The 26018-nt window shown below is 40.7% G+C and overlaps 36 non-coding genes across 36 annotated transcripts; all 36 read right to left on the bottom strand.

The window, feature by feature from the left end:
- Positions 1-1406: 1406 nt before the first annotated feature.
- Positions 1407-1478, bottom strand: Trnag-ucc (transfer RNA glycine (anticodon UCC)). Its single transcript has one exon. It is a non-coding gene; the product is annotated as a tRNA-Gly (tRNA).
- A 206-nt stretch (positions 1479-1684) lies between these two features.
- On the bottom strand, positions 1685-1756 carry Trnag-ucc (transfer RNA glycine (anticodon UCC)). Its single transcript has one exon. It is a non-coding gene; the product is annotated as a tRNA-Gly (tRNA).
- Positions 1757-2794: 1038 nt separating this feature from the next.
- Positions 2795-2866, bottom strand: Trnag-ucc (transfer RNA glycine (anticodon UCC)). The gene has a single exon. It is a non-coding gene; the product is annotated as a tRNA-Gly (tRNA).
- Positions 2867-3071: 205 nt separating this feature from the next.
- On the bottom strand, positions 3072-3143 carry Trnag-ucc (transfer RNA glycine (anticodon UCC)). Its single transcript has one exon. It is a non-coding gene; the product is annotated as a tRNA-Gly (tRNA).
- A 484-nt stretch (positions 3144-3627) lies between these two features.
- Positions 3628-3699, bottom strand: Trnag-ucc (transfer RNA glycine (anticodon UCC)). The gene has a single exon. It is a non-coding gene; the product is annotated as a tRNA-Gly (tRNA).
- A 1038-nt stretch (positions 3700-4737) lies between these two features.
- On the bottom strand, positions 4738-4809 carry Trnag-ucc (transfer RNA glycine (anticodon UCC)). The gene has a single exon. It is a non-coding gene; the product is annotated as a tRNA-Gly (tRNA).
- A 1271-nt stretch (positions 4810-6080) lies between these two features.
- Trnag-ucc (transfer RNA glycine (anticodon UCC)) lies at positions 6081-6152 on the bottom strand. Its single transcript has one exon. It is a non-coding gene; the product is annotated as a tRNA-Gly (tRNA).
- Positions 6153-6911: 759 nt separating this feature from the next.
- On the bottom strand, positions 6912-6983 carry Trnag-ucc (transfer RNA glycine (anticodon UCC)). Its single transcript has one exon. It is a non-coding gene; the product is annotated as a tRNA-Gly (tRNA).
- A 205-nt stretch (positions 6984-7188) lies between these two features.
- Trnag-ucc (transfer RNA glycine (anticodon UCC)) lies at positions 7189-7260 on the bottom strand. Its single transcript has one exon. It is a non-coding gene; the product is annotated as a tRNA-Gly (tRNA).
- Positions 7261-8013: 753 nt separating this feature from the next.
- Trnag-ucc (transfer RNA glycine (anticodon UCC)) lies at positions 8014-8085 on the bottom strand. The gene has a single exon. It is a non-coding gene; the product is annotated as a tRNA-Gly (tRNA).
- A 1038-nt stretch (positions 8086-9123) lies between these two features.
- Positions 9124-9195, bottom strand: Trnag-ucc (transfer RNA glycine (anticodon UCC)). Its single transcript has one exon. It is a non-coding gene; the product is annotated as a tRNA-Gly (tRNA).
- A 759-nt stretch (positions 9196-9954) lies between these two features.
- Positions 9955-10026, bottom strand: Trnag-ucc (transfer RNA glycine (anticodon UCC)). Its single transcript has one exon. It is a non-coding gene; the product is annotated as a tRNA-Gly (tRNA).
- Positions 10027-10509: 483 nt separating this feature from the next.
- On the bottom strand, positions 10510-10581 carry Trnag-ucc (transfer RNA glycine (anticodon UCC)). Its single transcript has one exon. It is a non-coding gene; the product is annotated as a tRNA-Gly (tRNA).
- Positions 10582-11894: 1313 nt separating this feature from the next.
- On the bottom strand, positions 11895-11966 carry Trnag-ucc (transfer RNA glycine (anticodon UCC)). Its single transcript has one exon. It is a non-coding gene; the product is annotated as a tRNA-Gly (tRNA).
- A 482-nt stretch (positions 11967-12448) lies between these two features.
- Positions 12449-12520, bottom strand: Trnag-ucc (transfer RNA glycine (anticodon UCC)). The gene has a single exon. It is a non-coding gene; the product is annotated as a tRNA-Gly (tRNA).
- Positions 12521-12724: 204 nt separating this feature from the next.
- On the bottom strand, positions 12725-12796 carry Trnag-ucc (transfer RNA glycine (anticodon UCC)). Its single transcript has one exon. It is a non-coding gene; the product is annotated as a tRNA-Gly (tRNA).
- A 483-nt stretch (positions 12797-13279) lies between these two features.
- On the bottom strand, positions 13280-13351 carry Trnag-ucc (transfer RNA glycine (anticodon UCC)). Its single transcript has one exon. It is a non-coding gene; the product is annotated as a tRNA-Gly (tRNA).
- Positions 13352-15218: 1867 nt separating this feature from the next.
- On the bottom strand, positions 15219-15290 carry Trnag-ucc (transfer RNA glycine (anticodon UCC)). The gene has a single exon. It is a non-coding gene; the product is annotated as a tRNA-Gly (tRNA).
- Positions 15291-15495: 205 nt separating this feature from the next.
- Trnag-ucc (transfer RNA glycine (anticodon UCC)) lies at positions 15496-15567 on the bottom strand. Its single transcript has one exon. It is a non-coding gene; the product is annotated as a tRNA-Gly (tRNA).
- Positions 15568-16050: 483 nt separating this feature from the next.
- Trnag-ucc (transfer RNA glycine (anticodon UCC)) lies at positions 16051-16122 on the bottom strand. The gene has a single exon. It is a non-coding gene; the product is annotated as a tRNA-Gly (tRNA).
- A 1037-nt stretch (positions 16123-17159) lies between these two features.
- Positions 17160-17231, bottom strand: Trnag-ucc (transfer RNA glycine (anticodon UCC)). The gene has a single exon. It is a non-coding gene; the product is annotated as a tRNA-Gly (tRNA).
- A 2145-nt stretch (positions 17232-19376) lies between these two features.
- Trnag-ucc (transfer RNA glycine (anticodon UCC)) lies at positions 19377-19448 on the bottom strand. Its single transcript has one exon. It is a non-coding gene; the product is annotated as a tRNA-Gly (tRNA).
- A 1592-nt stretch (positions 19449-21040) lies between these two features.
- Positions 21041-21112, bottom strand: Trnag-ucc (transfer RNA glycine (anticodon UCC)). Its single transcript has one exon. It is a non-coding gene; the product is annotated as a tRNA-Gly (tRNA).
- A 205-nt stretch (positions 21113-21317) lies between these two features.
- On the bottom strand, positions 21318-21389 carry Trnag-ucc (transfer RNA glycine (anticodon UCC)). Its single transcript has one exon. It is a non-coding gene; the product is annotated as a tRNA-Gly (tRNA).
- A 483-nt stretch (positions 21390-21872) lies between these two features.
- On the bottom strand, positions 21873-21944 carry Trnag-ucc (transfer RNA glycine (anticodon UCC)). The gene has a single exon. It is a non-coding gene; the product is annotated as a tRNA-Gly (tRNA).
- A 205-nt stretch (positions 21945-22149) lies between these two features.
- Trnag-ucc (transfer RNA glycine (anticodon UCC)) lies at positions 22150-22221 on the bottom strand. Its single transcript has one exon. It is a non-coding gene; the product is annotated as a tRNA-Gly (tRNA).
- A 483-nt stretch (positions 22222-22704) lies between these two features.
- On the bottom strand, positions 22705-22776 carry Trnag-ucc (transfer RNA glycine (anticodon UCC)). The gene has a single exon. It is a non-coding gene; the product is annotated as a tRNA-Gly (tRNA).
- Positions 22777-23089: 313 nt separating this feature from the next.
- Positions 23090-23161, bottom strand: Trnag-ucc (transfer RNA glycine (anticodon UCC)). The gene has a single exon. It is a non-coding gene; the product is annotated as a tRNA-Gly (tRNA).
- Positions 23162-23366: 205 nt separating this feature from the next.
- Trnag-ucc (transfer RNA glycine (anticodon UCC)) lies at positions 23367-23438 on the bottom strand. The gene has a single exon. It is a non-coding gene; the product is annotated as a tRNA-Gly (tRNA).
- Positions 23439-23644: 206 nt separating this feature from the next.
- Positions 23645-23716, bottom strand: Trnag-ucc (transfer RNA glycine (anticodon UCC)). Its single transcript has one exon. It is a non-coding gene; the product is annotated as a tRNA-Gly (tRNA).
- Positions 23717-23921: 205 nt separating this feature from the next.
- On the bottom strand, positions 23922-23993 carry Trnag-ucc (transfer RNA glycine (anticodon UCC)). Its single transcript has one exon. It is a non-coding gene; the product is annotated as a tRNA-Gly (tRNA).
- A 205-nt stretch (positions 23994-24198) lies between these two features.
- Trnag-ucc (transfer RNA glycine (anticodon UCC)) lies at positions 24199-24270 on the bottom strand. The gene has a single exon. It is a non-coding gene; the product is annotated as a tRNA-Gly (tRNA).
- A 483-nt stretch (positions 24271-24753) lies between these two features.
- Trnag-ucc (transfer RNA glycine (anticodon UCC)) lies at positions 24754-24825 on the bottom strand. The gene has a single exon. It is a non-coding gene; the product is annotated as a tRNA-Gly (tRNA).
- A 205-nt stretch (positions 24826-25030) lies between these two features.
- Positions 25031-25102, bottom strand: Trnag-ucc (transfer RNA glycine (anticodon UCC)). Its single transcript has one exon. It is a non-coding gene; the product is annotated as a tRNA-Gly (tRNA).
- Positions 25103-25307: 205 nt separating this feature from the next.
- Positions 25308-25379, bottom strand: Trnag-ucc (transfer RNA glycine (anticodon UCC)). Its single transcript has one exon. It is a non-coding gene; the product is annotated as a tRNA-Gly (tRNA).
- Positions 25380-25862: 483 nt separating this feature from the next.
- Positions 25863-25934, bottom strand: Trnag-ucc (transfer RNA glycine (anticodon UCC)). Its single transcript has one exon. It is a non-coding gene; the product is annotated as a tRNA-Gly (tRNA).
- Between the last annotated feature and the right edge of the window lie 84 nt (positions 25935-26018).

Raw genomic sequence — 26018 nt, 5'->3', positions numbered from 1 at the left:
AGTAGAAACGACACGTACTGAATTTAACAGACTAGAACATGTAATCTAGTAGCGAAATGCGTTGGCCGGGAATCGAACCCGGATCTATTGCTTGGAAGGCAACAATGCTAACCTTTACACCACTGACGCTGGCAGAAGAATTGTTGGAGTTATTACAGGTAAGGTACTTTCGCGATCAAAATAAGGGCATCTTTAGAATTATATGCATTTCCCTTGTGTCTTCACAACTTGAAAACAATAAGTGTCAAAAAAATTTGTCCTCCTAATCATCTTTTAAGTAGGAACCACAAAAACTGAATTTAATAGACTAGAACATGAAATCTAACAGCCAAATGCGTCGGCCGGGAATCGAACCCGGATCTATTGCTTGGACAGGATAATTGTTGGAGTTATTACAGGTAAGGTAATTTCGCGATCAAAATAAGGTCATCTTTCGTATTACATGCATTTCCTTTGTGTCTTCACAACTTAAAAACATTAACTGCCCAAAAAAATTTGCCCTCCTAATCACTTTCAAAGCAGAAACCACACGTACGGAATTTAATAGACTATAAAATGTAATCTAGCGGCCAAATGCGTCCGCCGGTAATCGAATCGGGATCTATTGCTTGGAAGGCAACAATGCTAACCTTTACACCACCGACGCTGACAGCAGAATTGTTGGAGTTATTGCAGGTAAGGTACTTTCGAGATCAAAATAAGGGCATCTTTCGTATTATATGCACTTCCCTTGTGTTTTCACAACTTGAAAACATTAACTGTCCAAACAAAATTTGCCCTCCTAATCACCCTCAAAGTAGAAACGACACGTACTGAATTTAATAGACTAGAACATGTAATCTAGCAGCCAAATGCGTCGGCCGGGAATCGAACCCGGAGCTATTGCTTGGAAGGCAACAATGCTAACCTTTACACCGCCGACAGTGACAGGATAATTGTTGGAGTTATTACAGGTAAGGTACTTTCGCGATCAAAATAAGGGCATCTTTCGTATTACATGCGACTCTTTTGTGTCTTCACAACTTGAAAACATTACCTGTCCAAAAAAATTTGCCCTCCTAATTACCTTCAAAGCAGAAACCACACGTACGGAATTTAATACACTAGAACATGTAATCTAGCGGCCAAATGCGTCCGCCGGGAATCGAATCGGGATCTATTGCTTGGAAGGCAACAATGCTAACCTTTACACCACCGACGCTGACAGGATAATTGTTGGAGTTATTACAGGTAAGGTACTTTCGCGATCAAAGTAAGGACATCTTTCGTATTATATGCATTTCCCTTGTGTCTGCACAACTTGAAAACATTTCCTGGCAAAAACAAGTTGCCCTCCTAATCATCTTCAAAGAAGAAACGACACGTACTGAATTTAATAGACTAGAACATGTAATCTAGTAGCGAAATGCGTCGGCCGGGAATCGAACCCGGATCTATTGCTTGGAAGGCAACAATACTAACCTTTACACCACCGACGCTGACAGAAGAATTGTTGGAGTTATTACAGGTAAGGTACTTTCGCGATAAAAATAAAGGCATCTTTCGTATTATATGCACTTCACTTGTGTTTTCACAACTTGAAAACATTAGCTCTCCAAACAAAATTTGCCCTCCTAATCACCTTCAAAGTAGAAACGACACGTACTGAATTTAATAGACTAGAACATGTAATCTAGCAGACAAATGCGTCGGCCGGGAATCGAACCCGGATCTATTGCTTGGAAGGCAACAATGCTAACCTTTACACCACCGACGCTGACAGAAGAATTGTTGGAGTTATTACAGGTAAGGTACTTTCGCGATCAAAATAAGGGCATCTTTCGTATTATATCCATTTCCCTTGTGTCTGCACAACTTGAAAACATTAGCTGGCAAAAACAAGTTGCCCTCCTAATCATCTTCAAAGGAGAACCCACACGTACAGAATTTTAATAGACTAGAACATCATATCTAGCAGTCAAATGCGTCAACTGGGAAGTGAACCAGGATCTTTTGCTTGGAAGACAAAAATAATAACTTTTACACCACCGACGCTGACAGCAGAATTGTTGGAGGTATTGATGGTAAGGCACTTTCGCGATCAAAATAAGGGCATCCTTCGTATTATATGCATTTCCCTTGTGTCTTCACAACTTGAAAACATTAACTGTCTAAACAATATTTGCCCTGCTAATCACCTTCAAAGTAGAAAGGACAAGTACTGAATTTAATAGACTAGAACATGAAATCTAGCGGCCAAATGTGTTGGCCGGGAATCGAACCCGGATTTATTGCTTGGAAGCCAACAATGCTAACCTTTACACCACCGACGCTGACAGCATAATTGTTGGAGTTATTGCAGGTAAGCTACTTTCGCGATCAAAGTAAGGACATCTTTCGTATTATATGCATTTCCCTTGTGTCTTCACAACTTAAAAATATTTTCTGGCAAAAACAAGTTGCCCTCCTAATCATCTTCAAAGTAGAAGCCACACGTACACAATTTAACAGACTAGAACATCAAAACAAGCAACCAAATGGGTCGGCCGGAATCGAAACCAGATCTATTGCTTGGAAGGCAACAATACTAACCTTTACACCACCGCCGGTGGCAGCAGAATTGTTGGAGTTATTGCAGGTAAGGTACTTTCGCGATCAAAATAAGGGCATCTTTCGCATTATATGCACTTCCCTTGTGTTTTCACAACTTGAAAACATTAACTGCCCAATCAAAATTTGCCCTCCTAATCACCTTCAAAGTAGAAACGACACGTACTGAATTTAATAGACTAGAACATGTAGTCTAGCAGCCAAATGCGTCGGCCGGGAATCGAACCCGGATCTATTGCTTGGAAGGCAACAATGCTAACCTTTACACCACCGACGCTGACAGGATAATTGTCGGACTTATTACAGGTAAGGTACTTTCGCGATCAAAATAAGGGCATCTTTCGTACTACATGCATTTCTTTTGTGTCTTCACAACTTGAAAACATTAACTGTCCAAAAAACTTTGCCCTCCTAATCACCTTCAAAGCAGAAACCACACGTACGGAATTTAATAGACTATAACATGTAATCTAGCGGCCAAATGCGTCCGCCGGGAATCGAACCCGGATCTATTGCTTGGAAGGCAACAATGCTAACCTTTACACCACCGACGCTGACAGCAGAATTGTTGGAGTTATTGCAGGTAAGGTATTTTCGCGATCAAAGTAAGGACATCTTTCGTGTTTTATGCATTTCCCTTGTGTCTTCACAACTTGAAAACATTAACTGTCCAAACAAAATTTGCCCTCCTAATCACCCTCAAAGTAGAAACCACACGTACTCAATTTAATAGACAAGAACATGTAATCTAGCAGCCAAATGCGTTCGGCGGGAATCGAACCCGGATCTATTGCTTGGAAGGTAACAATGCTAACCTTTACACCACCGACGCTGACAGAAGAATTGTTGGAGTTATTACAGGTAAGGTACTTTCGCGATAAAAATAAAGGCATCTTTCGTATTATATGCACTTCACTTGTGTTTTCACAACTTGAAAACATTAGCTCTCCAAACAAAATTTGCCCTCCTAATCACCTTCAAAGTAGAAACGACACGTACTGAATTTAATAGACTAGAACATGTAATCTAGCAGCCAAATGCGTCGGCCGGGAATCGAACCCGGATCTATTGCTTGGAAGGCAACAATGCTAACCTTTACACCACCGACGCTGACAGAAGAATTGTTGGAGTTATTACAGGTAAGGTACTTTCGCGATCAAAATAAGGGCATCTTTCGTATTATATCCATTTCCCTTGTGTCTGCACAACTTGAAAACATTAGCTGGCAAAAACAAGTTGCCCTCCTAATCATCTTCAAAGGAGAACCCACACGTACAGAATTTTAATAGACTAGAACATCATATCTAGCAGTCAAATGCGTCAACTGGGAAGTGAACCAGGATCTTTTGCTTGGAAGACAAAAATAATAACTTTTACACCACCGACGCTGACAGCAGAATTGTTGGAGGTATTGATGGTAAGGCACTTTCGCGATCAAAATAAGGGCATCCTTCGTATTATATGCATTTCCCTTGTGTCTTCACAACTTGAAAACATTAACTGTCTAAACAATATTTGCCCTGCTAATCACCTTCAAAGTAGAAAGGACAAGTACTGAATTTAATAGACTAGAACATGAAATCTAGCGGCCAAATGTGTTGCCCGGGAATCGAACCCGGATTTATTGCTTGGAAGCCAACAATGCTAACCTTTACACCACCGACGCTGACAGCAGAATTGTTGGAGTTATTGCAGGTAAGGTACTTTCGCGATCAAAGTAAGGACATCTTTCGTATTATATGCATTTCCCTTGTGTCTTCACAACTTAAAAATATTTTCTGGCAAAAACAAGTTGCCCTCCTAACCATCTTCAAAGTAGAACCCACACGTACACAATTTAACAGACTAGAACATCAAAACAAGCAACCAAATGGGTCGGCCGGAATCGAAACCAGATCTATTGCTTGGAAGGCAACAATACTAACCTTTACACCACCGCCGGTGGCAGCAGAATTGTTGGAGTTATTGCAGGTAAGGTACTTTCGCGATCAAAATAAGGGCATCTTTCGCATTATATGCACTTCCCTTGTGTTTTCACAACTTGAAAACATTAACTGCCCAATCAAAATTTGCCCTCCTAATCACCTTCAAAGTAGAAACGACACGTACTGAATTTAATAGACTAGAACATGTAGTCTAGCAGCCAAATGCGTCGGCCGGGAATCGAACCCGGATCTATTGCTTGGAAGGCAACAATGATAACCTTTACACCACCGACGCTGACAGGATAAATGTCGGACTTATTACAGGTAAGGTACTTTCGCGATCAAAATAAGGGCATCTTTCGTACTACATGCATTTCTTTTGTGTCTTCACAACTTGAAAACATTAACTGTCCAAAAAACTTTGCCCTCCTAATCACCCTCAAAGTAGAAACCACACGTACTCAATTTAATAGACAAGAACATGTAATCTAGCAGCCAAATGCGTTCGGCGGGAATCGAACCCGGATCTATTGCTTGGAAGGTAACAATGCTAACCTTTACACCACCGACGCTGACAGCAGAATTGTTGGAGTTATTGCAGGTAAGGTATTTTCGCGATCAAAGTAAGGATATCTTTCACATTATATGCATTTCCCTAATGTCTTCACAACTTGAAAACATTAGCTGGCAGTTGCCCTCCTAATCATCTTCAAGGAAGAAACCACACGTACTGAATTTAATAGACTAGAAAATGAAATCTAGCAGCCAAATGCGTCAAATTGGAAGTGAACCAGGATCTATTGATTGGAAGACAAAAATGCTATCTTTTACACCACCGACTCTGACAGCAGAATTGTTGGAGTTAATGCAGGTAAGGTACTTTTGCAATCAAAATAAGGGCATTTTTCGATTTATATGCACTTCCCTTGTGTCTTCACAACTTGAAAACATTAAGTGTCAAAAAAAATTTGCCCTCCTAATCATCTTTTAAGTAGGAACCACACGTACTGAATTTAATAGACTAGAACATGAAATCTAACAGCCAAATGCGTCCGCCGGGAATCGAACCCGGATCTATTGCTTGGACAGGATAATTGTTGGAGTTATTAGAGGTAAGGTACTTTCGCGATCAAAATAAGGGCATCTTTCGTATTACATGCATTTCTTTTGTGTCTTCCCAACTTGAAAACATTATTTGTCCAAAAAAATTTGCCCTCCTAATCACCTTCAAAGCAGAAACCACACGTACGGAATTTAATAGACTATAACATGTAATCTAGCGGCTAAATGCGTCTGCCGGGAATCGAATCGGGATCTATTGCTTGGAAGGCAACAATGCTAACCTTTACACCACCGACGCTGACAGCAGAATTGTTGGAGTTATAGCAGGTAAGGTACTTTCGCGATCAAAATAAGGGCATCTTTCGTATTATATGCACTTCCCTTGTGTTTTCACAACTTGAAAACATTAACTGTCCAAACAAAATTTGCCCTCCTAATCACCTTCAAAGTAGAAACGACACGTACTGAATTTAATAGACTAGAACATGTAGTCTAGCAGCCAAATGCGTCGGCCGGGAATCGAACCCGGATCTATTGCTTGGAAGGCAACAATGCTAACCTTTACACCACCGACGCTGACAGGATAATTGTTGGAATTATTACAGGTAAGGTACTTTCGCGATCAAAATAAGGGCATCTTTTGTACTATATGCATTTCCCTTGTGTATTCACAACTTGAAAACATTAAGTGTCAAAAAAAATTTGTCCTCCTAATCATCTTTTAAGTAGGAACCACAAGAACTGAATTTAATAGACTAGAACATGAAATCTAGCGGCCAAATGTGTTGGCCGGGAATCGAACCCGGATTTATTGCTTGGAAGCCAACAATGCTAACCTTTACACCACCGACGCTGACAGCAGAATTGTTGGAGTTATTGCAGGTAAGGTACTTTCGCGATCAAAGTAAGGACATCTTTCGTATTATATGCATTTCCCTTGTGTCTTCACAACTTAAAAATATTTTCTGGCAAAAACAAGTTGCCCTCCTAATCATCTTCAAAGTAGAACCCACACGTACACAATTTAACAGACTAGAACATCAAAACAAGCAACCAAATGGGTCGGCCGGAATCGAAACCAGATCTATTGCTTGGAAGGCAACAATACTAACCTTTACACCACCGCCGGTGGCAGCAGAATTGTTGGAGTTATTGCAGGTAAGGTACTTTCGCGATCAAAATAAGGGCATCTTTCGCATTATATGCACTTCCCTTGTGTTTTCACAACTTGAAAACATTAACTGCCCAATCAAAATTTGCCCTCCTAATCACCTTCAAAGTAGAAATGACACGTACTGAATTTAATAGACTAGAACATGTAGTCTAGCAGCCAAATGCATCGGCCGGGAATCGAACCCGGATCTATTGCTTGGAAGGCAACAATGCTAACCTTTACACCACCGACGCTGACAGGATAATTGTCGGACTTATTACAGGTAAGGTACTTTCGCGATCAAAATAAGGGCATCTTTCGTACTACATGCATTTCTTTTGTGTCTTCACAACTTGAAAACATTAAATGTCCAAAAAACTTTGCCCTCCTAATCACCTTCAAAGCAGAAACCACACGTACGGAATTTAATAGACTATAACATGTAATCTAGCGGCCAAATGCGTCCGCCGGGAATCGAACCCGGATCTATTGCTTGGAAGGCAACAATGCTAACCTTTACACCACCGACGCTGACAGCAGAATTGTTGGAGTTATTGCAGGTAAGGTATTTTCGCGATCAAAGTAAGGACATCTTTCGTGTTTTATGCATTTCCCTTGTGTCTTCACAACTTGAAAACATTAACTGTCCAAACAAAATTTGCCCTCCTAATCACCCTCAAAGTAGAAACCACACGTACTCAATTTAATAGACAAGAACATGTAATCTAGCAGCCAAATGCGTTCGGCGGGAATCGAACCCGGATCTATTGCTTGGAAGGTAACAATGCTAACCTTTACACCACCGACGCTGACAGCAGAATTGTTGGAGTTATTGCAGGTAAGGTATTTTGGCGATCAAAGTAAGGATATCTTTCACATTATATGCATTTCCCTAATGTCTTCACAACTTGAAAACATTAGCTGGCAGTTGCCCTCCTAATCATCTTCAAGGAAGAAACCACACGTACTGAATTTAATAGACTAGAAAATGAAATCTAGCAGCCAAATGCGTCAAATTGGAAGTGAACCAGGATCTATTGATTGGAAGACAAAAATGCTATCTTTTACACCACCGACTCTGACAGCAGAATTGTTGGAGTTAATGCAGGTAAGGTACTTTTGCAATCAAAATAAGGGCATTTTTCGATTTATATGCACTTCCCTTGTGTCTTCACAACTTGAAAACATTAAGTGTCAAAAAAAATTTGCCCTCCTAATCATCTTTTAAGTAGGAACCACACGTACTGAATTTAATAGACTAGAACATGAAATCTAACAGCCAAATGCGTCGCCCGGGAATCGAACCCGGATCTATTGCTTGGAAGGCAACAATGCTAACCTTTACACCACCGACGCTGACAGCAGAGTTGTTGGAGTTACTGCAGGTAGGGTATTTTCGCGATCAAAGTAAGGACATCTTTCGTATTATATGCATTTCCCTTGTGTCTTCACAACTTGAAAACATTAACTGTCCAAACAAAATTTGCCCTCCTAATCACCTTCAAAGTAGAAACCACACGTACTCAATTTAATAGACTAGAACATGTAATCTAGCAGCCAAATGCGTCAGCCGGGAATCGAACCTGGATCTATTGTTTGGAAAGCAACAATGCCAACCCTTACACCACCGACGCTGACAGCAGAATTGTTGTAGTTATTGCAGGTAAGGTACTTTCGCGATCAAAATAAGGGCATCTTTCGAATTATATGAATTTCCCTTGTGTCTTCACAACTTGAAAACATTTAGTGTCAAAAAAAATTTGTCCTTCTAATCATCTTTTAAGTAGGAACCACAAAAACTGAATTTAACAGACTAGAACATGAAATCTAACAGCCAAATGCGTCGGCCGAGAATCAAACCCGGATCTATTGCTTGGAAGGCCACAATGCTAACCTTTACACCACCGACGCTGACAGCAGAATTGTTGGAGTTATTGCAGCTAAGGTACTTTCGCGATCAAAGTAAGGACATCTTTCGTATTATATGCATTTCCCTTGTGTCTTCACAACTTGAAAACATTTCCTGGCAAAAACAAGTTGCCCTCCTAATCATCTTCAAAGTAGAAACGACACGTACTATATTTAATAGACTAGAACATGTAATCTAGTAGCGAAATGCGTCGGCCGGGAATCGAACCCGGATCTATTGCTTGGAAGGCAACAATACTAACATTTACACCACCGCCGGTGGCAGCAGAATTGTTGGAGTTATTGCAGGTAAGGTACTTTTGCGATCAAAATAAGGGCATCTTTCGTATTATATGCACTTCCCTTGTGTTTTCACAACTTGAAAACATTAACTGTCCAATCAAAGTTTGCCCTCCTAATCACCTTCAAAGTAGAAACGACATGTACTGAATTTAATAGACTAGAACATGTAATCTAGCAGCCAAATGCGTCGGCCGGGAATCGAACCCGGATCTATTGCTTGGAAGGCAACAATGCTAACCTTTACACCACCGACGCTGACAGCAGAATTGTTGGAGTTATTGCAGGTAAGGTACTTTCGCGATCAAAATAAGGGCATCTTTAGTATTATAAGCATTTCCCTTGTGTCTTCAAAACTTGAAACCATTAAGTGTCAAAAAAAATTTGTCCTCCTAATCATCTTTTAAGTAGGAACCACAAGAACTGAATTTAATAGACTAGAACATGAAATCTAACAGCCAAATGCGTCTGCCGGGAATCGAACCCGGATCTATTGCTTAGAATGCAACAATACTAACCTTTACACCACCGACGTTGACAGCATAATTGTTGGACTTGTGACAGATAAGGTACTTTAGCGATCAAAATAAGGGAATCTTTCGTATTATATGCATTTCCCTTGTGTATTCACAACTTGAAAACATTAAGTGTCAAAAAAAATTTATCCTCCTAATCATCTTTTAAGTAGGAACCTCAAGAACTGAATTTAATAGACTAGAACATGAAATCTAACAGCCAAATGCATCGCCCGGGAATCGAACCCGGATCTAATGCTTGGAAGGCCACAATGCTAACCTTTACACCACCGACGCTGACAGGATAATTGTTGGAGTTATTACAGGTAAGGCACTTTCGCGATCAAAATAAGGGCATCTTTCGTATTACATGCATTTATTTTGTGTCTTCAAAACATGAAAACATTAACTGTCCAAAAACATTTGCCCTCCTAATCACCCTCAAAGTAGAAACGACACGTACGGAGTTTAATAGACTAGAACATGTAATCTAGCGGCCAAATGCGTCCGCCGGGAATCGAACCCGGATCTATTGCTTGGAAGGCAACAATGCTAACCTTTACACCACCGACGCTGACAGCAGAATTGTTGGAGTTATTGCAGGTAAGGTACTTTCGCGATCAAAGTAAGGACATCTTTCGTATTATATGCATTTCCCTTGTGTCTTCACAACTTGAAAAAATTTCCTGGCAAAAACAAGTTGCCCTCCTAATCATCTTCAAAGTAGAAACGACACGTACTGAATTTAATAGTCTAGAACATGTAATCTAGTAGCGAAATGCGTCGGCTGGGAATGGAACCCGGATCTATTGCTTGGAAGGCAACAATACTAACCTTCACACCACCGACGCTAACAGAAGAATTGTTGGAGTTATTACAGGTAAGGTACTTTCGCGATCAAAATAAGGGCATCTTTCGTATCATATGCACTTCCCTTGTGTTTTCACAACTTGAACACATTAACTGTCCAAACAGAATTTGCCCTCCTAATCACCTTCAAAGTAGAAACGACACGTACTGAATTTAATAGACTAGAACATGTAATCTAGCAGCCAAATGCGTCGGCCGGGAATCGAACCCGGATCTATTGCTTGGAAGGCAACAATGCTAACCTTTACACCACCGACGCTGACAGGATAATTGTTGGAGTTATTGCAGGTAAGGTACTTTTCCGATGAAAGTAAGGACATCTTTCGTATTATATGCATTTCCCTTGTGTCATCACAACTTGAAAGCATTTCCTGGCCAAAACAAGTTGCCCTCCTAATCATCTTCAAAGTAGAAACGACACGTACTGAATTTAATAGACTAGAACATGTAATCTAGTAGCGAAATGCGTCAGCCGGGAATCGAACCCGGATCTATTGCCTGGAAGGCAACATTGCTAACCTTTACACCACCGACGCTGACAGAAGAATTGTTGGAGTTTTACAGGTAAGGTACTTTCGCGATCAAAATAAGGGCATCTTTAGAATTATATGAATTTCCCTTGTGTCTTCACAACTTGAAAACATTAACTGTCCAAACAAAATTTGCCCTCCTAATCACCTTCAAAGTAGAAACGACATGTACTGAATTTATTAGACTAGAACATGTAATCTAGCAGCCAAATGCGTCGGCCGGGAATCGACCCTGGATCTATTGCTTGGAAGGCAACAATGCTAACCTTTACACCACCGACGCTGACAGGATAATTGTTGGAGTTATTACAGGTAAGGTACTTTCGCGATCAAAGTAAGGACATCTTTCGTATTATATGAATTTCCCTTGTGTCTTCACAACTTGAAAAAATTTCCTGGCAAAAACAAGTTGCCCTCCTAATCATCTTCAAAGAAGAAACGACACGTACTGAATTTAATAGACTAGAACATGTAATCTAGTAGCGAAATGCGTCGGCCGGAATGGAACCCGGATCTATTGCTTGGAAGGCAACAATACTAACCTTCACACCACCGACGCTGACAGAAGAATTGTTGGAGTTATTACAGGTAAGGTACTTTTGCGATCAAAGTAAGGACATCTTTCGTATTATATGCATTTCCCGTGTGTCTTCACAACTTGAAAAAATTTCCTGGCAAAAACAAGTTGCCCTCCTAATCATCTTCAAAGTAGAAACGACACGTACTGAATTTAATAGTCTAGAACATGTAATCTAGTAGCGAAATGGGTCGGCCGGAAATGGAACCCGGATCTATTGCTTGGAAGGCAACAATACTAACCTTCACACCACCGACGCTGACAAAAGAATTGTTGGAGTTATTACAGGTAAGGTACTTTCGCGATCAAAATAAGGGCATCTTTCGTATTATATGCACTTCCCTTGTGTTTTCACAACTTGAAAACATTAACTGTCCAATCAAAATTTGCCCTCCTAATCACCTTCAAAGTAGAAACGACATGTACTGAATTTAATAGACTAGAACATGTAATCTAGCAGCCAAATGCGTCGGCCGGGAATCGAACCCGGATCTATTGCTTGGAAGGCAACAATGCTAACCTTTACATCACCGACGCTGACAGCAGAATTGTTGGAGTTATTGCAGGTAAGGTACTTTCGCGATCAAAATAAGGGCATCTTTAGTATTATAAGCATTTCCCTTGTGTCTTCAAAACTTGAAACCATTAACTGTCAAAAAAAATTTGTCCTCCTAATCATCTTTTAAGTAGGAACCACAAGAACTGAATTTAATAGACTAGAACATGAAATCTAACAGCCAAATGCGTCTGCCGGGAATCGAACCCGGATCTATTGCTCAGAATGCAACAATACTAACCTTTACACCACCGACGCTGACAGCATAATTGTTGGAGTTGTGACAGATAAGGTACTTTAGCGATCAAAATAAGGGAATCTTTCGTATTATATGCATTTCCCTTGTGTATTCACAACTTGAAAACATTAAGTGTCAAAAAAAATTTATCCTCCTAATCATCTTTTAAGTAGGAACCTCAAGAACTGAATTTAATAGACTAGAACATGAAATCTAACAGCCAAATGCATCGCCCGGGAATCGAACCCGGATCTATTGCTTGGAAGGCCACAATGCTAACCTTTACACCACCGACGCTGACAGGATAATTGTTGGAGTTATTACAGGTAAGGCACTTTCGCGATCAAAATAAGGGCATCTTTCGTATTACTTCATTTATTTTGTGTCTTCAAAACATGAAAACATTAACTGTCCAAAAACATTTGCCCTCCTAATCACCCTCAAAGTAGAAACGACACGTACGGAGTTTAATAGACTAGAACATGTAATCTAGCGGCCAAATGCGTCCGCCGGGAATCGAACCCGGATCTATTGCTTGGAAGGCAATAATGCTAACCTTTACACCACCGACGCTGACAGCAGAATTGTTGGAGTTATTGCAGGTAAGGTACTTTCGCGATCAAAGTAAGGACATCTTTCGTATTATATGCATTTCCCTTGTGTCTTCACAACTTGAAAAAATTTCCTGGCAAAAACAAGTTGCCCTCCTAATCATCTTCAAAGTAGAAACGACACGTACTGAATTTAATAGTCTAGAACATGTAATCTAGTAGCGAAATGCGTCGGCTGGGAATGGAACCCGGATCTATTGCTTGGAAGGCAACAATACTAACCTTCACACCACCGACGCTGACAGAAGAATTGTTGGTGTTATTACAGGTAAGGTACTTTCGCGATCAAAATAAGGGCATCTTTCGTATCATATGCACTTCCCTTGTGTTTTCACAACTTGAACACATTAACTGTCCAAACAGAATTTGCCCTCCTAATCACCTTCAAAGTAGAAACGACACGTACTGAATTTAATAGACTAGAACATGTAATCTAGCAGCCAAATGCGTCGGCCGGGAATCGAACCCGGATCTATTGCTTGGAAGGCAACAATGCTAACCTTTACACCACCGACGCTGACAGGATAATTGTTGGAGTTATTGCAGGTAAGGTACTTTTCCGATGAAAGTAAGGACATCTTTCGTATTATATGCATTTCCCTTATGTCATCACAACTTGAAAGCATTTCCTGGCCAAAACAAGTTGCCCTCCTAATCATCTTCAAAGTAGAAACGACACGTACTGAATTTAATAGACTAGAACATGTAATCTAGTAGCGAAATGCGTCAGCCGGGAATCGAACCCGGATCTATTGCCTGGAAGGCAACATTGCTAACCTTTACACCACCGACGCTGAGAGAAGAATTGTTGGAGTTTTACAGGTAAGGTACTTTCGCGATCAAAATAAGGGCATCTTTAGAATTATATGAATTTCCCTTGTGTCTTCACAACTTGAAAACATTAACTGTCCAAACAAAATTTGCCCTCCTAATCACCTTCAAAGTAGAAACGACATGTACTGAATTTATTAGACTAGAACATGTAATCTAGCAGCCAAATGCGTCGGCCGGGAATCGACCCTGGATCTATTGCTTGGAAGGCAACAATGCTAACCTTTACACCACCGACGCTGACAGGATAATTGTTGGAGTTATTACAGGTAAGGTACTTTCGCGATCAAAGTAAGGACATCTTTCGTATTATATGAATTTCCCTTGTGTCTTCACAACTTGAAAAAATTTCCTGGCAAAAACAAGTTGCCCTCCTAATCATCTTCAAAGAAGAAACGACACGTACTGAATTTAATAGACTAGAACATGTAATCTAGTAGCGAAATGCGTCGGCCGGAATGGAACCCGGATCTATTGCTTGGAAGGCAACAATACTAACCTTCACACCACCGACGCTGACAGAAGAATTGTTGGAGTTATTACAGGTAAGGTACTTTTGCGATCAAAGTAAGGACATCTTTCGTATTATATGCATTTCCCGTGTGTCTTCACAACTTGAAAAAATTTCCTGGCAAAAACAAGTTGCCCTCCTAATCATCTTCAAAGTAGAAACGACACGTACTGAATTTAATAGTCTAGAACATGTAATCTAGTAGCGAAATGGGTCGGCCGGAAATGGAACCCGGATCTATTGCTTGGAAGGCAACAATACTAACCTTCACACCACCGACGCTGACAAAAGAATTGTTGGAGTTATTACAGGTAAGGTACTTTCGCGATCAAAATAAGGGCATCTTTCGTATCATATGCACTTCCCTTGTGTTTTCACAACTTGAAAACATTAACTGTCCAAACAGAACTTGCCCTCCTAATCACCTTCAAAGTAGAAACGACGCGTACTGAATTTAATAGACTAGAACATGTAATCTAGCAGCCAAATGCGTCGGCCGGGAATCGAACCCGGATCTATTGCTCGGAATGCAACAATACTAACACTTACACCACCGACGCTGACAGCATAATTGTTGGAGTTGTGACAGATAAGGTACTTTAGCGATCAAAATAAGGGAATCTTTCGTATTATATGCATTTCCCTTGTGTATTCACAACTTGAAAACATTAAGTGTCAAAAAAAATTTATCCTCCTAATCATCTTTTAAGTAGGAACCACAAGAACTGAATTTAATAGACTAGAACATGAAATCTAACAGCCAAATGCGTCTGCCGGGAATCGAACCCGGATCTATTGCTCGGAATGCAACAATACTAACCTTTACACCACCGACGCTGACAGCATAATTGTTGGAGTTGTGACAGATAAGGTACTTTAGCGATCAAAATAAGGGAATCTTTCGTATTATATGCATTTCCCTTGTGTATTCACAACTTGAAAACATTAAGTGTCAAAAAAAATTTATCCTCCTAATCATCTTTTAAGTAGGAACCTCAAGAACTGAATTTAATAGACTAGAACATGAAATCTAACAGCCAAATGCATCGCCCGGGAATCGAACCCGGATCTATTGCTTGGAAGGCCACAATGCTAACCTTTACACCACCGACGCTGACAGGATAATTGTTGGAGTTATTACAGGTAAGGCACTTTCGCGATCAAAATAAGGGCATCTTTCGTATTACATGCATTTATTTTGTGTCTTCAAAACATGAAAACATTAACTGTCCAAAAACATTTGCCCTCCTAATCACCCTCAAAGTAGAAACGACACGTACGGAGTTTAATAGACTAGAACATGTAATCTAGCGGCCAAATGCGTCCGCCGGGAATCGAACCCGGATCTATTGCTTGGAAGGCAACAATGCTAACCTTTACACCACCGACGCTGACAGCAGAATTGTTGGAGTTATTGCAGGTAAGGTACTTTCGCGATCAAAGTAAGGACATCTTTCGTATTATATGCATTTCCCTTGTGTCTTCACAACTTGAAAAAATTTCCTGGCAAAAACAAGTTGCCCTCCTAATCATCTTCAAAGTAGAAACGACACGTACTGAATTTAATAGTCTAGAACATGTAATCTAGTAGCGAAATGCGTCGGCTGGGAATGGAACCCGGATCTATTGCTTGGAAGGCAACAATACTAACCTTCACACCACCGACGCTGACAGAAGAATTGTTGGAGTTATTACAGGTAAGGTACTTTCGCGATCAAAATAAGGGCATCTTTCGTATCATATGCACTTCCCTTGTGTTTTCACAACTTGAACACATTAACTGTCCAAACAGAATTTGCCCTCCTAATCACCTTCAAAGTAGAAACGACACGTACTGAATTTAATAGACTAGAACATGTAATCTAGCAGCCAAATGCGTCGGCCGGGAATCGAACCCGGATCTATTGCTTGGAAGGCAACAATGCTAACCTTTACACCACCGACGCTGACAGGATAATTGTTGGAGTTATTGCAGGTAAGGTACTTTTCCGATGAAAGTAAGGACATCTTTCGTATTATATGCATTTCCCTTGTGTCATCACAACTTGAAAGCATTTCCTGGCCAAAACAAGTTGCCCTCCTAATCATCTTCAAAGTAGAAACGACACGTACTGAATTTAATAGACTAGAACATGTAATCTAGTAGCGAAATGCATCAGCCGGGAATCGAACCCGGATCTATTGCCTGGAAGGCAACATTGCTAACCTTTACACCACCGACGCTGACAGAAGAATTGTTGGAGTTTTACAGGTAAGGTACTTTCGCGATCAAAATAAGGGCATCTTTAGAATTATATGAATTTCCCTTGTGTCTTCACAACTTGAAAACATTAACTGTCCAAACAAAATTTGCCCTCCTAATCACCTTCAAAGTAGAAACGACATGTACTGAATTTATTAGACTAGAACATGTAATCTAGCAGCCAAATGCGTCGGCCGGGAATCGACCCTGGATCTATTGCTTGGAAGGCAACAATGCTAACCTTTACACCACCAACGCTGACAGGATAATTGTTGGAGTTATTGCAGGTAAGGTACTTTCGCGATCAAAGTAAGGACATCTTTCGTATTATATGCATTTCCCTTGTGTCTTCACAACTTGAAAAAATTTCCTGGCAAAAACAAGTTGCCCTCCTAATCATCTTCAAAGTAGAAACGACACGTACTGAATTTAATAGTCTAGAACATGTAATCTAGTAGCGAAATGCGTCGGCTGGGAATGGAACCCGGATCTATTGCTTGGAAGGCAACAATACTAACCTTCACACCACCGACGCTGACAGAAGAATTGTTGGAGTTATTACAGGTAAGGTACTTTCGCGATCAAAATAAGGGCATCTTTCGTATCATATGCACTTCCCTTGTGTTTTCACAACTTGAACACATTAACTGTCCAAACAGAATTTGCCCTCCTAATCACCTTCAAAGTAGAAACGACACGTACTGAATTTAATAGACTAGAACATGTAATCTAGCAGCCAAATGCGTCGGCCGGGAATCGAACCCGGATCTATTGCTTGGAAGGCAACAATGCTAACCTTTACACCACCGACGCTGACAGGATAATTGTTGGAGTTATTGCAGGTAAGGTACTTTTCCGATGAAAGTAAGGACATCTTTCGTATTATATGCATTTCCCTTGTGTCATCACAACTTGAAAGCATTTCCTGGCCAAAACAAGTTGCCCTCCTAATCATCTTCAAAGTAGAAACGACACGTACTGAATTTAATAGACTAGAACATGTAATCTAGTAGCGAAATGCGTCAGCCGGGAATCGAACCCGGATCTATTGCCTGGAAGGCAGCATTGCTAACCTTTACACCACCGACGCTGACAGAAGAATTGTTGGAGTTTTACAGGTAAGGTACTTTCGCGATCAAAATAAGGGCATCTTTAGAATTATATGAATTTCCCTTGTGTCTTCACAACTTGAAAACATTAACTGTCCAAACAAAATTTGCCCTCCTAATCACCTTCAAAGTAGAAACGACATGTACTGAATTTATTAGACTAGAACATGTAATCTAGCAGCCAAATGCGTCGGCCGGGAATCGACCCTGGATCTATTGCTTGGAAGGCAACAATGCTAACCTTTACACCACCAACGCTGACAGGATAATTGTTGGAGTTATTACAGGTAAGGTACTTTCGCGATCAAAGTAAGGACATCTTTCGTATTATATGAATTTCCCTTGTGTCTTCACAACTTGAAAAAATTTCCTGGCAAAAACAAGTTGCCCTCCTAATCATCTTCAAAGAAGAAACGACACGTACTGAATTTAATAGACTAGAACATGTAATCTAGTAGCGAAATGCGTCGGCCGGGAATGGAACCCGGATCTATTGCTTGAAAGGCAACAATACTAACCTTCACACCACCGACGCTGACAGAAGAATTGTTGGAGTTATTACAGGTAAGGTACTTTTGCGATCAAAGTAAGGACATCTTTCGTATTATATGCATTTCCCGTGTGTCTTCACAACTTGAAAAAATTTCCTGGCAAAAACAAGTTGCCCTCCTAATCATCTTCAAAGTAGAAACGACACGTACTGAATTTAATAGTCTAGAACATGTAATCTAGTAGCGAAATGGGTCGGCCGGAAATGGAACCCGGATCTATTGCTTGGAAGGCAACAATACTAACCTTCACACCACCGACGCTGACAAAAGAATTGTTGGAGTTATTGCAGGTAAGGTACTTTTCCGATGAAAGTAAGGACATCTTTCGTATTATATGCATTTCCCTTGTGTCATCACAACTTGAAAGCATTTCCTGGCCAAAACAAGTTGCCCTCCTAATCATCTTCAAAGTAGAAACGACACGTACTGAATTTAATAGACTAGAACATGTAATCTAGTAGCGAAATGCATCAGCCGGGAATCGAACCCGGATCTATTGCCTGGAAGGCAACATTGCTAACCTTTACACCACCGACGCTGACAGAAGAATTGTTGGAGTTTTACAGGTAAGGTACTTTCGCGATCAAAATAAGGGCATCTTTAGAATTATATGAATTTCCCTTGTGTCTTCACAACTTGAAAACATTAACTGTCCAAACAAAATTTGCCCTCCTAATCACCTTCAAAGTAGAAACGACACGTACTGAATTTATTAGACTAGAACATGTAATCTAGCAGCCAAATGCGTCGGCCGGGAATCGACCCTGGATCTATTGCTTGGAAGGCAACAATGCTAACCTTTACACCACCAACGCTGACAGGATAATTGTTGGAGTTATTGCAGGTAAGGTACTTTCGCGATCAAAGTAAGGACATCTTTCGTATTATATGCATTTCCCTTGTGTCTTCACAACTTGAAAAAATTTCCTGGCAAAAACAAGTTGCCCTCCTAATCATCTTCAAAGTAGAAACGACACGTACTGAATTTAATAGTCTAGAACATGTAATCTAGTAGCGAAATGCGTCGGCTGGGAATGGAACCCGGATCTATTGCTTGGAAGGCAACAATACTAACCTTCACACCACCGACGCTGACAGAAGAATTGTTGGAGTTATTACAGGTAAGGTACTTTCGCGATCAAAATAAGGGCATCTTTCGTATCATATGCACTTCCCTTGTGTTTTCACAACTTGAACACATTAACTGTCCAAACAGAATTTGCCCTCCTAATCACCTTCAAAGTAGAAACGACACGTACTGAATTTAATAGACTAGAACATGTAATCTAGCAGCCAAATGCGTCGGCCGGGAATCGAACCCGGATCTATTGCTTGGAAGGCAACAATGCTAACCTTTACACCACCGACGCTGACAGGATAATTGTTGGAGTTATTGCAGGTAAGGTACTTTTCCGATGAAAGTAAGGACATCTTTCGTATTATATGCATTTCCCTTGTGTCATCACAACTTGAAAGCATTTCCTGCCCAAAACAAGTTGCCCTCCTAATCATCTTCAAAGTAGAAACGACACGTACTGAATTTAATAGACTAGAACATGTAATCTAGTAGCGAAATGCGTCAGCCGGGAATCGAACCCGGATCTATTGCCTGGAAGGCAGCATTGCTAACCTTTAAACCACCGACGCTGACAGAAGAATTGTTGGAGTTTTACAGGTAAGGTACTTTCGCGATCAAAATAAGGGCATCTTTAGAATTATATGAATTTCCCTTGTGTCTTCACAACTTGAAAACATTAACTGTCCAAACAAAATTTGCCCTCCTAATCACCTTCAAAGTAGAAACGACATGTACTGAATTTATTAGACTAGAACATGTAATCTAGCAGCCAAATGCGTCGGCCGGGAATCGACCCTGGATCTATTGCTTGGAAGGCAACAATGCTAACCTTTACACCACCAACGCTGACAGGATAATTGTTGGAGTTATTACAGGTAAGGTACTTTCGCGATCAAAGTAAGGACATCTTTCGTATTATATGAATTTCCCTTGTGTCTTCACAACTTGAAAAAATTTCCTGGCAAAAACAAGTTGCCCTCCTAATCATCTTCAAAGAAGAAACGACACGTACTGAATTTAATAGACTAGAACATGTAATCTAGTAGCGAAATGCGTCGGCCGGGAATGGAACCCGGATCTATTGCTTGAAAGGCAACAATACTAACCTTCACACCACCGACGCTGACAGAAGAATTGTTGGAGTTATTACAGGTAAGGTACTTTTGCGATCAAAGTAAGGACATCTTTCGTATTATATGCATTTCCCGTGTGTCTTCACAACTTGAAAAAATTTCCTGGCAAAAACAAGTTGCCCTCCTAATCATCTTCAAAGTAGAAACGACACGTACTGAATTTAATAGTCTAGAACATGTAATCTAGTAGCGAAATGGGTCGGCCGGAAATGGAACCCGGATCTATTGCTTGGAAGGCAACAATACTAACCTTCACACCACCGACGCTGACAAAAGAATTGTTGGAGTTATTACAGGTAAGGTACTTTCGCGATCAAAATAAGGGCATCTTTCGTATCATATGCACTTCCCTTGTGTTTTCACAACTTGAAAACATTAACTGTCCAAACAGAACTTGCCCTCCTAATCACCTTCAAAGTAGAAACGACACGTACTGAATTTAATAGACTAGAACATGTAATCTAGCAGCCAAATGCGTCGGCCGGGAATCGAACCCGGATATATTGCTGGGAAGGCAACAATGCTAACCTTTACACCACCGCCGGTGGCAGCAGAATTGTTGGAGTTATTGCAGGTAAGGTACTTTTTCGATCAAAATAAGGGCATCTTTCGTATTATATGCACTTCCCTTGTGTTTTCACAACTTGAAAACATTAACTGTCCAAACAAAATTTGCCCTCCTAATCACCTTCAAAGTAGAAACGACATGTACTGAATTTAATAGTCTAGAACATGTAATCTAGCAGCCAAATGCGTCGGCCGGGAATCGAACCCGGATCTATTGCTTGGAAGGCAACAATGCTAACCTTTACACCACCGACGCTGACAGGATAATTGTTGGAGTTATTACAGGTAAGGCACTTTCGCGATCAAAATAAGGGCATCTTTCGTATTACATGCATTTATTTTGTGTCTTCAAAACATGAAAACATTAACTGTCCAAAAAAATTTGCCCTCCTAATCACCTTCAAAGCAGAAACCACACGTACGGAGTTTACTAGACTAGAACATGTAATCTAGCGGCCAAATGCGTCCGCCGGGAATCGAACCCGGATCTATTGCTTGGAAGGCAACAATGCTAACCTTTACACCACCGACGCTGACAGCAGAATTGTTGGAGTTATTGCAGGTAAGGTACTTTCGCGATCAAAGTAAGGACATCTTTCGTATTATATGCATTTCCCTTGTGTCTTCACAACTTGAAAAAATTTCCTGGCAAAAACAAGTTGCCCTCCTAATCATCTTCAAAGTAGAAACGACACGTACTGAATTTAATAGTCTAGAACATGTAATCTAGTAGCGAAATGCGTCAACAGGGAATGGAACCCGGATCTATTGCTTGGAAGGCAACAATACTAACCTTCACACCACCGACGCTGACAGAAGAATTGTTGGAGTTATTACAGGTAAGGTACTTTCGCGATCAAAATAAGGGCATCTTTCGTATCATATGCACTTCCCTTGTGTTTTCACAACTTGAACACATTAACTGTCCAAACAGAATTTGCCCTCCTAATCACCTTCAAAGTAGAAACGACACGTACTGAATTTAATAGACTAGAACATGTAATCTAGCAGCCAAATGCGTCGGCCGGGAATCGAACCCGGATCTATTGCTTGGAAGGCAACAATGCTAACCTTTACACCACCGACGCTGACAGGATAATTGTTGGAGTTATTACAGGTAAGGCACTTTCGCGATCAAAATAAGGGCATCTTTCGTATTACATGCATTTATTTTGTGTCTTCAAAACATGAAAACATTAACTGTCCAAAAAAACTTGCCCTCCTAATCACCTTCAAAGCAGAAACCACACGTACGGAGTTTAATAGACTAGAACATGTAATCTAGCGGCCAAATGCGTCCGCCGGGAATCGAACCCGGATCTATTGCTTGGAAGGCAACAATGCTAACCTTTACACCACCGACGCTGACAGCAGAATTGTTGGAGTTATTGCAGGTAAGGTACTTTCGCGATCAAAGTAAGGACATCTTTCGTATTATATGCATTTCCCTTGTGTCTTCACAACTTGAAAAAATTTCCTGGCAAAAACAAGTTGCCCTCCTAATCATCTTCAAAGTAGAAACGACACGTACTGAATTTAATAGTCTAGAACATGTAATCTAGTAGCGAAATGCGTCAACAGGGAATGGAACCCGGATCTATTGCTTGGAAGGCAACAATACTAACCTTCACACCACCGACGCTGACAGAAGAATTGTTGGAGTTATTACAGGTAAGGTACTTTCGCGATCAAAATAAGGGCATCTTTCGTATCATATGCACTTCCCTTGTGTTTTCACAACTTGAACACATTAACTGTCCAAACAGAATTTGCCCTCCTAATCACCTTCAAAGTAGAAACGACACGTACTGAATTTAATAGACTAGAACATGTAATCTAGCAGCCAAATGCGTCGGCCGGGAATCGAACCCGGATCTATTGCTTGGAAGGCAACAATGCTAACCTTTACACCACCGACGCTGACAGGATAATTGTTGGAGTTATTGCAGGTAAGGTACTTTTCCGATCAAAGTAAGGACATCTACTACCGTACTGAATTTAATAGACTAGAACATGTAATCTAGTAGCGAAATGCGTCGGCCGGGAATGGAACCCGGATCTATTGCTATTCCGATCAAAGTAAGGACATCTTTCGTATTATATGCATTTCCCTTGTGTCATCACAACTTGAAAGCATTTCCTGGCCAAAACAAGTTGCCCTCCTAATCATCTTCAAAGTAGAAACGACACGTACTGAATTTAATAGACTAGAACATGTAATCTAGTAGCGAAATGCGTCAGCCGGGAATCGAACCCGGATCTATTGCCTGGAAGGCAACAATGCTAACCTTTACACCACCGACGCTGACAGAAGAATTGTTGGAGTTTTACAGGTAAGGTACTTTCGCGATCAAAATAAGGGCATCTTTAGAATTATATGAATTTCCCTTGTGTCTTCACAACTTGAAAACATTAACTGTCCAAACAAAATTTGCCCTCCTAATCACTTTCAAAATAGAAACGACATGTACTGAATTTATTAGACTAGAACATGTAATCTAGCAGCCAAATGCGTCGGCCGGGAATCGAACCTGGATCTATTGCTTGGAAGGCAACAATGCTAACCTTTACACCACCGACGCTGACAGGATAATTGTTGGAGTTATTACAGGTAAGGTACTTTCGCGATCAAAATAAGGGCATCTTTCGTATCATATGCACTTCCCTTGTGTTTTCACAACTTGAAAACATTAACTGTCCAAACAGAATTTGCCCTCCTAATCACCTTCAAAGTAGAAACGACACGTACTGAATTTAATAGACTAGAACATGTAATCTAGCAGCCAAATGCGTCGGCCGGGAATCGAACCCGGATATATTGCTTGGAAGGCAACAATGCTAACCTTTACACCACCGACGCTGACAGGATAATTGTTGGAGTTATTGCAGGTAAGGTACTTTCCCGATCAAAGTAAGGACATCTTTCGTATTATATGCATTTCCCTTGTGTCATCACAACTTGAAAGCATTTCCTGGCCAAAACAAGTTGCCCTCCTAATCATCTTCAAAGTAGAAACGACACGTACTGAATTTAATAGACTAGAACATGTAATCTAGTAGCGAAATGCGTCGGCCGGGAATCGAACCCGGATCTATTGCCTGGAAGGCAACAATGCTAACCTTTACACCACCGACGCTGACAGAAGAATTGTTTGAGTTTTACAGGTAAGGTACTTTCGCGATCAAAATAAGGGCATCTTTAGAATTATATGAATTTCCCTAGTGTGTTCACAACTTGAAAACATTAACTGTCCAAACAAAATTTGCCCTCCTAATCACCTTCAAAGTAGAAACGACATGTACTGAATTTATTAGACTAGAACATGTAATCTAGCGCCCAAATGCGTCCGCCGGGAATCGAACCCGGATCTATTGCTTGGAAGGCAACAATGCTAACCTTTACACCACCGACGCAGACAGCAGAATTGTTGGAGTTATTGCAGGTAAGGTACTTTCGCGATCAAAGTAAGGACATCTTTCGTATTATATGCATTTCCCTTGTGTCTTCACAACTTGAAAAAATTTCCTGGCAAAAACAAGTTGCCCTCCTAATCATCTTCAAAGAAGAAACGACACGTACTGAATTTAATAGACTAGAACATGTAATCTAGTAGCGAAATGCGTCGGCCGGGAATGGAACCCGGATCTATTGCTTGGAAGGCAACAATACTAACCTTCACACCACCGACGCTGACAGAAGAATTGTTGGAGTTATTACAGGTAAGGTACTTTCGCGATCAAAATAAGGGCATCTTTCGTATCATATGCACTTCCCTTGTGTTTTCACAACTTGAAAACATTAACTGTCCAAACAGAATTTGCCCTCCTAATCACCTTCAAAGTAGAAACGACACGTACTGAATTTGATAGACTAGAACATGTAATCTAGCAGCCAAATGCGTCGGCCGGGAATCGAACCCGGATCTATTGCTTGGAAGGCAACAATGCTAACCTTTACACCACCGACGCTGACAGGATAATTGTTGGAGTTATTGCAGGTAAGGTACTTTTCCGATCAAAGTAAGGACATCTTTCGTATTATATGCATTTCCCTTGTGTCATCACAACTTGAAAGCATTTCCTGGCCAAAACAAGTTGCCCTCCTAATCATCTTCAAAGTAGAAACGACACGTACTGAATTTAATAGACTAGAACATGTAATCTAGTAGCGAAATGCGTCAGCCGGGAATCGAACCCGGATCTATTGCCTGGAAGGCAACAATGCTAACCTTTACACCACCGACGCTGACAGAAGAATTGTTGGAGTTTTACAGGTAAGGTACTTTCGCGATCAAAATAAGGGCATCTTTAGAATTATATGAATTTCCCTTGTGTCTTCACAACTTGAAAACATTAACTGTCCAAACAAAATTTGCCCTCCTAATCACTTTCAAAATAGAAACGACATGTACTGAATTTATTAGACTAGAACATGTAATCTAGCAGCCAAATGCGTCGGCCGGGAATCGAACCTGGATCTATTGCTTGGAAGGCAACAATGCTAACCTTTACACCACCGACGCTGACAGGATAATTGTTGGAGTTATTACAGGTAAGGTACTTTCGCGATCAAAGTAAGGACATGTTTCGTGTTATATGAATTTCCCTTGTGTCTTCACAACTTCAAAAAATTTCCAGGCAAAAACAAGTTGCCCTCCTAATCATCTTCAAAGAAGAAACGACACGTACTGAATTTAATAGACTAGAACATGTAACCTAGTAGCGAAATGCGTCGGCCGGGAATGGAACCCGGATCTATTGCTTGGAAGGCAACAATACTAACCTTCACACCAACGACGCTGACAGAAGAATTGTTGGAGTTATTACAGGTAAGGTACTTTCGCGATCAAAATAAGGGCATCTTTCGTATCATATGCACTTCCCTTGTGTTTTCACAACTTGAAAACATTAACTGTCCAAACAGAATTTGCCCTCCTAATCACCTTCAAAGTAGAAACGACACGTACTGAATTTAATAGACTAGAACATGTAATCTAGCAGCCAAATGCGTCGGCCGGGAATCGAACCCGGATATATTGCTTGGAAGGCAACAATGCTAACCTTTACACCACCGACGCTGACAGGATAATTGTTGGAGTTATTGCAGGTAAGGTACTTTCCCGATCAAAGTAAGGACATCTTTCGTATTATATGCATTTCCC

This window comes from Hydractinia symbiolongicarpus, chromosome 2 (genome assembly GCF_029227915.1).
Source record: "Hydractinia symbiolongicarpus strain clone_291-10 chromosome 2, HSymV2.1, whole genome shotgun sequence".
NCBI lineage: Eukaryota > Metazoa > Cnidaria > Hydrozoa > Anthoathecata > Hydractiniidae > Hydractinia > Hydractinia symbiolongicarpus.
This window is presented reverse-complemented; position numbering and strand designations above follow the sequence as displayed.